At 42.8% G+C, this 11,140-nt stretch overlaps 1 long non-coding RNA gene across 1 annotated transcript in view; it reads right to left on the bottom strand.

The window, feature by feature from the left end:
* Positions 1–261: 261 nt before the first annotated feature.
* The window catches only part of LOC132826776 (uncharacterized), a 137,305-nt gene continuing 126,426 nt past the window's right edge, over positions 262–11,140 (bottom strand). The window contains exons 6-7 of the long non-coding RNA XR_009645913.1: positions 6,893–7,076; positions 262–713 (exon numbers count right to left, since the gene is read on the bottom strand). This is a non-coding gene — a long non-coding RNA (uncharacterized LOC132826776). The remainder of the gene's footprint in view (positions 714–6,892; positions 7,077–11,140) is intronic.

Raw genomic sequence — 11,140 nt, 5'->3', positions numbered from 1 at the left:
GTGGAATGCATTGCCAGAGGAATTGGTGAATGCAGGTACAGTTACAATGTTTAAAAGTCTTTTGGATAAGCACCTGAATAGGAAAGGCTTGGAGGGATATGGCCAAGTGCAAGCAGGTGGGACTAGTTTAGTTTGGGAACATGGTCAGTGTGGACTGGTTGGACTGCAAGGTCAGCTTACATGCTGTATGACTCTATAACTCTCGTCATGTAGAACATAATATTGAAACATTCAACAGTCATTTATTACAGTTCCTGATATATCTAAATATTATAGTCACAGGCCCCTCCAATGCGTGGGCTTGTAGTAAGCTCCACAGTTACAAAGAGTAGCATGCTTTTACTAATTTGTCATCCTAAAATTGGCCCCATTAGGAAGAAATCTGAGACCTTTGTACACTCAGTTCACAGGCTATGATACAGTGATAACATTGTGAGCATGTCTTTTGAAGTTATATGGCATTCTATCTGTGAGACAGAGGTTCATGGAGGAACTTAGTGGTCATCCGTCCATTTGTAGTACAATAAAACCCTTTGCAAAGCAGGGCTGAAACTTCTCTATAAATCCTGGACTTCATCATCCATCAAAAGACTTTCAGAAGGTTCGTGATCATAAGCAGTCGTTCCTGGAGAGGATGATCTCACCGAGTTAACGTTTATTTGCAAAGGTGCTGTGAAAGGCTCCAGTAAATCTTATTGCTCAATGAAGTTTTCCTTAATTGAAAACATTAGGTTTTTTTAAAAAAATTATCACATGGTTTAATTCTTCTCTGAGGCACAACCTTATTGCACAAGCCCCAGAACACATTACATAAAGAAAATGTGAGGCATTTCCCTATTGGTTAAAAAACCATTACTGTTAAAAGCTTTAAGAACACTATATGTGGTTCATGACACCTCACACCTTGTACATGAACTGTTGAATAAGGGGGGATATTTGGGAGCTGCTGAAAAGAAAGAGATTACAATGAACGAAAATCTGGTTTAGAGTAGTCAACAACATCACTGTCATCTGCAAAATGTAGATTGTGTATATCAACGGTGGTCAGTTTAGTTTCGGCATGGAGACAATTGGGGTAGTGAACAGGGAGAAGGTGAACGGACAAATGTTACACTTTCTACGACTGCATGAGAAGATGCCACGAGGTGGTGTTGGGACTGGAGGGGGAGTGGACCAGAGCATCCTGGAGAGAATGATCCCTGCAGAGTGCTGACAAGGGAATGAAGGGGAATATCTGGTGGTGGCATCCCGCTGATAGTGAAACTGTTTTATCTGCTAAATGAACAAATCAAAGAATTGCAGATGCTGGAAATCAGAAGCAACAACAGAAATGGCGGGGAAAACTCAACTGGTCTGGCAGAATCTGTGGAGAGAAAACAGGGTTAACATGCCAGCTCCAGTGACTCTTCAGAAGAGCAATTTCTGTTTTTGTTGGTGACCTACGTGCACTTCATTCAATCCAGTCTACTATATTCGCTGCTCACAATGTGGTCTCCTGTATGCAGGGAGACAAAACACAGACTGAGTGACGGCTTTGTGGAAAATCTCTGTTCTCTTCATAAAAATGACCTCAAGCTGCCTGTTACCTGTCACTTTAACACACTTCTGGGTTCCCATGCTGACATTTTTGTCTCAAGCCTGCTGCAATGTTCCAGGGAAGCTTGATGCAAATTGGGGGAACACCTTCTCATCTTCCACCTTGGTACCTTACAGGCCTCAACACTAAACATTGAGTTTAACACTTATAGAGCATGAACACCTTGCTTCATGTTTATTGCAGACCCCCATGTCTCATCTTGTATGGCTTGCTCCTAGTGCAGCCAAACTATTTTCAACTATTAACATTTCACATGCACATCTATTCAGCATTTATCGCTCTCCTGGATGAATATTAGCAATCCTTTCATCTGCTTCTCCTTTCTCTCGCTCTCTCGCTTTCTCTCACTCTTCCTCTTCCTCCCTCTCTCTCAACATCATCTCTATGTGACTCACTCTTTTCACACCCATCATCAACATAAATACCACCATTTCTCAGCTGCTTTCAGTTCTGATGAAGGGTCACAGGACTCGCAACATTAACTCTCTTTCTCTTTCCATTGATGCTGCCAAACTTGTTGAGTTTCTCCAGCACTTTCTGTTTTAGTTTCGGATTTGTCTAAGTTTGCCCGGAGCTGTCAATATAGTGTTTGTCATAACAGTGGAATGAGTGTCTCCATCTTCAACAAGAATACAATCTTTTTCTGTTCACTGCTGCCCTCGAGACTATATCTGCCAGAACTTGACCCTTTCTTGGAACTTAGGCGGATGAGAAATGACGATGGAATAGTCGCGTACTGAATCATTGAATGCGTAAAGGCAATTTTGAGATTTTGTTTAATCTCATTAATGTTATTGAGCACCTATTCTCTGTCTCGGCCTGGAATTTCAGTTCCATGAGTTGGTTTGTGTAACTTTTCACATCACCAAGTAACTGCTAATGCTTCCTTCTCTCGGGTTGCATTCTTCTGTTGAGTCTCCATCAAAATTCCCAATGAAAAATACCCAGTTGTCATGTTCTGTCAGCGTGCACTTGAATAGCAAGCACCCTTAGTCCAGTAGGTGATTCACCTGTAGCTACTACTGTGAATATGTCTGGATTGTAATGTGCTACAACATCAGTAATCTTTAATCCTTATCAAAAGGTGTAGCCATTTCCTGACTCCTGTACAACTGCTAGTCTTTATTCAAAAACTCTTCAATGGGTCGAATAAGACTGACTAATTTAGGGATAAACTTTCCCACTTGATTCACCATGCCTTAGAAGCATATTCTTACTTTACGAGCTTCAGTGCTGGGAATTCACCGATGATTCTGAGACTTGCTTGCATCGTTGTGATGCCTTGATTTTGATCTCATGGCCAAAAATGTAAGTATTATTTAGAGAGAATTGGCATCTCTCACTTAGTGTAATGGCTGTATTCTACACTATCTTTAAAATGCCTCTAACTCTCTGGTTGTGTACCTGCTATTTGCTCTGCATTTGGAAACATCCATTGATAAGTTTCCCAATTGCCTTTTAGGATTTTAGACACTGCCTTTTTGAAAATCTCAAGCAATTCCACTCAAATAGTATAATAAATGCAGTCATAACCTTGACTTTTGGGTCTAGCAGATACCCTTAGACTCACTGTTTCCATCAAGTTTTGTGAAAATCTTACTTGGCAATTTTGCCAAGCTATAGTTGACAGATAAAATGGGATGGATTTCCTTTCTAATTCATCTGTTTAACCGTATGCAATCTTTATTCTCCATGTGTCTTGGGAACAGTTGATAGCCCTGAGTAGCACTGTGTTTGCTGTGTCACTGGGAATATCATAGAGTTCTGACAGAACAGAATGAGGCCATTAAGCCTATCATGCCTGCACTAGTTATGCTCCCATTTTCAATCGTGCTGTCTAGCAGAGATTTTATTTTTTCCAATTAAAGAGTTCCCATTGCATATTCATGAGAGTGTGGGAATTTAGCATCTCGCTGCTTCAATTTGCCTAAGCTTTTGAAAAACTTTGGAAATTCTTGCTGAAATTTCTCCGATGTCTTCATAGTGAAGTATTGTGTCCCTATATGCATTTTGGTTCAATAATTCAGTATTCTGACTCCTCAGTATATATGGAGTTTCACTTATATTTTGTTCTCTGTGACTAAGCAGCTGAAGACCTCCTGGTCCTTGGAGTTTTAAGTTTGCTGCTCTGATTTCCATAGGCTTCAACCATGCCTACCTGGGTGCCATTTTTAAAACACATCATCCTACTGAGTTTAAATTTGGTTTCAAACCTTTGTACTTTCAAGTTCACGGTCCATAGTTTGCTTTGACTCTCTTTGACCTCACTCAGGAATGTTCTGAATCTTTAACTTTTTGAACGTTTTCCTTTTTGCACAATATTCATTTCTTGGAAATTAAACTTTTGCAGAACAGTTTCATATTTCTAATACGATGAACTAGCTGTTAACTTAGAATATCTTTTAAAGTGACCTAACTGGCCACACTTGTAACACTCAGCACCTCCTGCTGAACAGTTGATTTGGAGGCACTTCATGCACAACCTCATGATGCCAATAATGTTGTTTCCTTCTTTTGTGCTGACCTTTCGGAGGTTGATGATGTCACCTTGGGGCCTACTCATGTAACTGCATATGGAGAGTCCACAGTGTTTCCTCACTGATTTCAGGCCCTGATGTCTGGTTGTTCAGTGAACAGAATTGCCTGTTCCAATATCAGGTACTCCTTTGGATTGACAAAAGTGTGATAAACTTTTCATCCCTCACTCTAACTATCACGCTGGTCTCTAATTAATTCATCCTTCAAAGCTTCATACTTTTTAATGTCCTGTTAGACCTTACAAAGCATTTTGTAGAATCCCTATAGTGTGGAAACAGGCCCTTCAGCCCCCCGAAGGGTAACCCATCTAGACCCATTCCCCTACCCTATGCTTACCCCTGACTAATGCACCTAACCTACACAGCCTGAACACTATGGACAATTTTTAACTTGGCCAATTCACCCAAACTGCACATCTTTGGACTGTGGGAGGAACCCAGAGCACCTGGGGGAAACCTACGCAGACATGAGGCGAATGTGCAAACTTCACACAGACAGTCGCCTGAGCCTGGAATCGAACCGGGTCTTTAGCACTGTGAGGCTGCAGTGCTAACCGCTGGGCCACCATGCTGCCCAACTATGAATTCTGCCAAATATTGCAATCGCTGATTAAATCTCACCTTGTCAATCATTAAATTTCTTATAGAGGATAAGTATCCATTGAATGCTTTAATAAATGCCATTGTACTTTCTTCTATACTTTGTCTTAACAGAACACTGTCAGCATTGGACCTAGACTGGAAGTCTAAAAACACAATGACATGATTTGATTTCTCCTAAAGCTGTTCTATGGCACTGAAACAGCTGCTACTAGACATCTCACATCTGGCAGTTGTGGGACTCCTACATTCTCAACATGGTTGAGATATTAATAGGATTTCTGCTAGTTGCTAAGAGTTGCTACCAGATTGACCTGGATGAGGTACCTGTGTTTTTCCTTACTGTTAAAGCACTCTGGTCCTGTGTTTTTCCTCTCCTGAGCGTGCTGGTAAATTCTATCATTTTTTACCTCACCCTCAGGGTCCTCCTGCTCTGTATCCCCATAATTAAAGTCTTCTGAGTTTTTTATTCCCCTACCTTCAGTGTCTTCTCTTTTTCCAGTTGTTTGTTTTCTTGAAGTCTTCTGAAGTATTGTCCTGCCTTATACAATTTTCCCTTTTTAGATGTCCCCTTTGGACTTTGCTTTGACTTCAGACTCTGGCTCTGGAGAGGTATTCTTTTTCCCTAGCTGTCCTCATTTTTATCTGGTGTTTTAAGCCAGTGAACATTGAGCTACCAATCTGGACTATCTCGGGTTGTGAATGTACCCGTACACTGTTCCTGAGGCGACTTGCTCCTTTTCATTATGAGGGTCTTCATCTCCTTATCTACTGTAAATTCCTTTTATTTACATTAATGCTTGGTAGGGTGTCAAATACAGCTCTTTAGTATAAGACCTCTCTTTTCACATGCTCATTCTAGACTGGTGTCTTCTTTTCCTACTAATGTAAGATTCCTGCCATTAGTTACATCTTCATGATTTACCTGACATTCATTGCACCACATCTATATTTCTGGAGTGGCTTGAGAAAACTGTTTTGCATTGGAAACCTGGAAGATTTGGTTTTGTTCTGGTCCTGTTAAATTTGGCAACATCCACCCAGGACCAAGCTTAATTGGCACCATGTTCACAAACATTCACTCCCTCCGCCACTGACGCTCAGCAGGGGCAGTGTGTACTAGCTTCAAGGTGCACTGCAGAAATCCACCAAGGCTCATTAGACAGCACCTTCAAAATCCATGACCACTTCCATCTAGAAAGACAGGGGGCGCCCAGAGACCTGGGTTCAATTCCAGCCTCAGGTAACTGTCTGCATGGAGTTTGCACATTCTCTCCGTGTCTGTGTGGGTTTCCTCCCGGTGCTCCAGTTTCCTCCCACAGTCCAAAAAATGTGCAGGTTAGGTGAATTGGCCATGCTAAATTGCCCGTAGTGTGAAGTGAAGGGGTAAATGTAGGGGAATGGGTCTGGGTGGGTTGCTGTCCGAAGGGTCGGTGTGGACTTGTTAGGCCAAAGGGCCTGTTTCCACACTGTAAGTAATCTAATCTAAAAAGATATATGGGAACATCACAAAGTTTCCCTCCAAGCCACTCACAGTTCATTCACTGTGGCTGGGTCAGAATTGAAGAATTTTCTCCCTAAGGGCATTGTGGGTCAACCCACAGCACATGGACTGCAGCGGTTCAATGAAGCAGCTCACCAACACCTTCTCAAGGGCAAATAGGGATGGGCAAAAATTCCTGGCCTAGCCAGCAACACCCACATCCCGTGAGTGAAAAATAAAAACAAAAATCCTTTTCTTCCATTTCCCAGCTGTACCCACCTTGACTCAGAGACTGGCTGGTGGGCAAATATGACTTCAGCACTAGCTCAAAGCCTGAGATCAAAGTAGAGGGGGAGGGAAGGTGTATTGGAATGATTAGAATGGTCAAACAAAGATGAAGAGCTGAAGTGTGGACTGGAAAGGCCTAAGGCGTTTTGGTTCAGAAGCTGGAAGTAGTCGGGACGGCCAGAAAAATCTGGGAACGTAAAATTGCAGGGACGTCTGAGAGGGAGGAAATTGGAAGGCTTGGGGGGGCGAAGGGTGCGGTGGTGTTGCAGTGGAGTGTAAAAAGTCCTGCATGGGTTGGAGGCAGGACCCAGAGAGGAGACTTGAACCTAGACAGACAGACACACACACACACACAATGCGAGAGATGATGACTGAGGTTGGACCTACATATTCCTGGTTGGAAGAGCTGAGTCGGGTAAATACTGGAATGTTGACAGATATGCTTGAGTGTCCGGAGAGAAGCATTTCTATTCCCGCTGATCCAAAACACCATCGCCAGGGATAGCAGTGCTTTCCTTCTTAACACTAGTAAGGTTTCCTACGTTCAAGAAACAGCTGGTCAAGCTTAAACCTAAAATAGGAGATAAAAAATCAGACACAAAGCCTCAGTAAAATATTTAAATACCTGTCGCCTGAGAGCATCTCTGTTAAGGCTATAATAGGTTGTATTCCAGGAGGGCTTGAGATTTCTAATATCCCACCTTGACTCCAAGCCAACATGGCATGGGGATTTAAATGCTCACACAATTCAAAAATGTTGTGTTTGTATGCATTTATATTCATTTACTTAAATGTCCTCAAAAACGTCACAGGATCTCACAATCATTAAAACTGAATCATTGTATTATCGCAGGTGGCCAAACATTTGGTATAAGCCCAATTTTAATGTGGACAAGTAGACATATGGAAAGGTTAGTTAACTATTTCTAGGCCTAGTTAACTGAAGGGGCATCCATCAACAATAGGGCAGAAGAAATCTGGAGTGCACATTCTTCGTCCTTCCAACATCCTCTCTGTCAGAAACCAAAAGTCCTCACTCAACTTCCCTGCTCTAACGCATACATTCAAAACTTATTAAGACTCCTCTATTCCCTTCTATCTTTTTCAGATTCTTAACACCTAAGCTTATTATCATCAAATTACTGCCTTCCAATTTGTCCTAACGATCAATTCTTTCCAAAGTTGGCAGTGTGCTCTTCAAAGTAGGACTTGTTCTCCTTTTAGCTGAGAATAATCGTGAGGACTGCAGATGCTGGAGATCAGAGTCGAGAGTGTGGTGCTGGAAAAGCACAGCAGGTCAGGCAACATCCGACTAGCAGGAGAGTCAACGTTTTGGACATGAGCCTTTCATCAGGAATGAGGTTTGCGGGTCAGGGAGGCTGAGAGATAAATGGGAGGGATTGGGGCTGGGGGTAAGGTAACTGGGAATGAGATAGGTAAATGAAGATTACTTAGATTACTAAGTAATCTTCATTTACCTATCGCATTCCCAAGATGGGGGAGAAGGTAATAGGTCAGAGAGGAGGATGGAGCAGTTAGGTGGGAAAAATGAAGGGTAGGTTAAGAGGGCGGTGCCAAGTTGGAGTCTTGGACTGGGATAAGATGGGAGAGGGGAAATGAAGAATCTGGTGAAATCCACATTAATCTCATGTGGTTGCAGGGTCCCAAGGTGGAAGATGAGGTGTTCTTCCTCCAGGCGTCTGTTGGTTAGGGTTTGACAATGGTGGAGGCCCAGGACCTGCATGCCCTTGTGGAGTGGGAGGGGAAGTTACAATGTTCATCCACGGGGTGATGGGGTTAGTTGGTGCAGGTGTCTCAGAGATGTTCTCTGAAATGATTCGCAAGTTGGCGTCCTGTCTCCCTGATGTAGAGTAGGCCACATCAGGTGCAATGGATACAGTATGCCTGCACACACCAACCCCACTGCCCCATGGCTGAAGACTTTAACTCCTCCTCCCACTCTACCAAGGACATGCAGGTCCTGGGCTGCCTCCATCGCCAAACCCTAACGATCCAATGCCTAGAGGAAGAGCACCTCACCTTCCACCTTAGGACCCTGCAACCACACAGGATTAATATGGATTTCACCAATTTCCTAACTTCCCCTTCCTCCACCCTATCCCAGTTCCAACTTGGCACTGCCCTCTTGGCCTGTCCTTCATCTTTCCCATCCATCTGTTCCATCCTCCTCTCTGACCTTTCACCTTCTCCCCCAATTTCATCTCCCTATTGCATTCCTAGCTACCTTCACCCTAGCCCCACCCACCCCCTCCCATTATCTCTCAGCCCCCTTGACTCTCAAGCCTCATTCCTGATGAAGGGCCTCTGCCTAAAATGTCGATTCTCCTGCTTCCTGGATGCTGCCTGACCTCTTGTGCTTTTCCAGCACCGCACTCTGAACTATTCTCAGCTAAAAGTATAATATTTGCATGTGGGGTTTTTTTTGCGAGAGAATAGAAACAGTAGATTTTCAGTTCTCCGTGTAATGAAGTAGGATGGTTTGATTTTACATTGCTATCCTTCTAAGAACTAATCGAGCCATCGCTGGAGAACTCGTCCAAGGTCACTTGCCTGCTTTTAAATCAAGTCATTGATACTTCTGGGAGAACCCAGTCCAAAAGAAGTTGGCATTTACTTTTGATAACCCACTTACTGATACACAATCTGATCAAGAATGGGAGGGTTGGTGGTTTTAATGCACTTTAATTAGTAAAGTAATTGACCATTTAATGCTGCACTTGAACCAATACCAAGCAGTTAAGTACTAAATAATAAATGTCGATCTGATTGTGATAGAGAGTCTGCAATGGTTATTGTAGTGTAGGATTATGTGAATAACATTCTTGGCATTCTAATTCTTAAGAGCCTATCTTGTTTTATAAAAATAGCATTGCCAAATATCTCAAGCGGCCATTTAGTGCATGTATCAAACAAGTTGTCCTCTAGGCTCAGTAATGTATTATCTTAGGCCTTCTGTACTTTTGAATGCAGGAAGTTCAAAGTTCAGGCCCCTGCGATTCTGCCCCACCTTACCAATGCTTCCACTCCAAAAGTTGTTGAGACACGTTCATTTTTCTTGGTAGGATGACTGAATTGGTTTGATTTTCCATTTAGTAATAATTATATATGATTTAATTGAGTTACTTTAAAAAAATGTAATTTAATCAAGTTGGCATATAGCTCTAGGCTACATCAGTCTATTATATCATTTTTAAAATTCTCCCAAGTGCAAAATTGAAGATAGATTTAGCTTTAAATTCACTTCAAGTTTTGAACATTAAGTTTTCGTTTTTGGTGGATGAGGGTCATTATCTTGGAAGATGTGAAAAGTTCAGTAACACATGCACATCGATAGTCTGTCGATTTTTTTTTTGCTGCCTGCTCATTTTAACAATTTCACCACCCAGCCAGTTTCAACCATGTTATTGTTTGCCTGGACAGGCCAACTGCACAAGGGGCCAGCAGCACCTAGAGCTATTATGCACCTCTTAGAGGGGAGCTGCATTATGGCTGGGGTCAGCTGCTAATAGCTGTGGGGGAAGTGATACCAACCCGGGAAATATGATTCAATGGCTAAACTAACTAGCCAGTCAGACTCTGCACACTGCACTAGAGGCCTTAAGAGCAACAATAGAAAGAGGGAGAGTTTGGCTATGTGCGGGGGACAAGGGAGCCCTCCAGATAGGTAGTTGTAAGCAGTGTGGTCAGATAGCCATGGAGGTCAATTGTGGTACTGCAAGAAGTTTAAACGATCTCACACAAGTGGTCAAAAACAGTGAATGCATCCTAGTGTGCCAGATCCTAATAACTGAACAAGTCATTTTTAACTTCATTCATGGCATGTGTACGGCACTGGCTAGGCCATCATTTATTACCCAGAGAGCAGTGAAGAGTCATCCACACTGTGGTGGATCTGGAGTTGCATGTAGACTGGCAACAACTTTCCCTAAAGACAATAGTGTTGGATTCTCCCCCAGCAATCGATGATGGTTTCATAGTCATCATTAGACTCTTAATTTCAGACTTTCGTTCAATTTATTTTCCACCATCAGCCATGACAGGATTTGAACCAAAATCCCCAGGGACATTAACTGAATTGATCGTCAAGCAATAATACACTTGGCCATCAGATGTCTCCAGGGAGAAAGTGAGGACTGCAGATGCTGGAGATCAGAGCTGAAAATGTGTTGCTGGAAAAGCGCAGCAGGTCAGGCAGCATCCAAGGAGCAGGAGAATCAACGTTTCGGGCATAAGCCCTGAAGAAGGGCTCATGCCCGAAACATCGATTCTCCTGCTCCTTGGATGCTGCCTGACCTGCTGCGCTTTTCCAGCAACACATTTTCAGCATCAGATGTCTCAATCCATCATCGGGTACTAAAGATCTCTCTCCACTGTGACTCATACCCAACCATCCTATAATCTCGCTGCCCCCATCAGGTTCATTACTGCTGCATGCCCTATGCTCATAGAATATGTCCAAGGGAAATGGACTGACTGTTGATGCTCTATCTAGGATCCCGTTGACAGTGCAGGAAAGGAAGGTGATCAATTAATTCAAGAATTTCAGACCTCCATGGCATTATCGCTCACTACTTGGCAGCCAAAGAACAGAAGTAGCAGGAATTTCGTGAAGCT

The sequence above is a fragment of the Hemiscyllium ocellatum genome, chromosome 23 (assembly GCF_020745735.1).
Source record: "Hemiscyllium ocellatum isolate sHemOce1 chromosome 23, sHemOce1.pat.X.cur, whole genome shotgun sequence".
In the NCBI taxonomy this organism is placed as follows: domain Eukaryota; kingdom Metazoa; phylum Chordata; class Chondrichthyes; order Orectolobiformes; family Hemiscylliidae; genus Hemiscyllium; species Hemiscyllium ocellatum.
The sequence above is the reverse complement of the archived record's forward strand: the minus strand, read 5'-3'. Positions and strand labels throughout refer to the sequence as shown.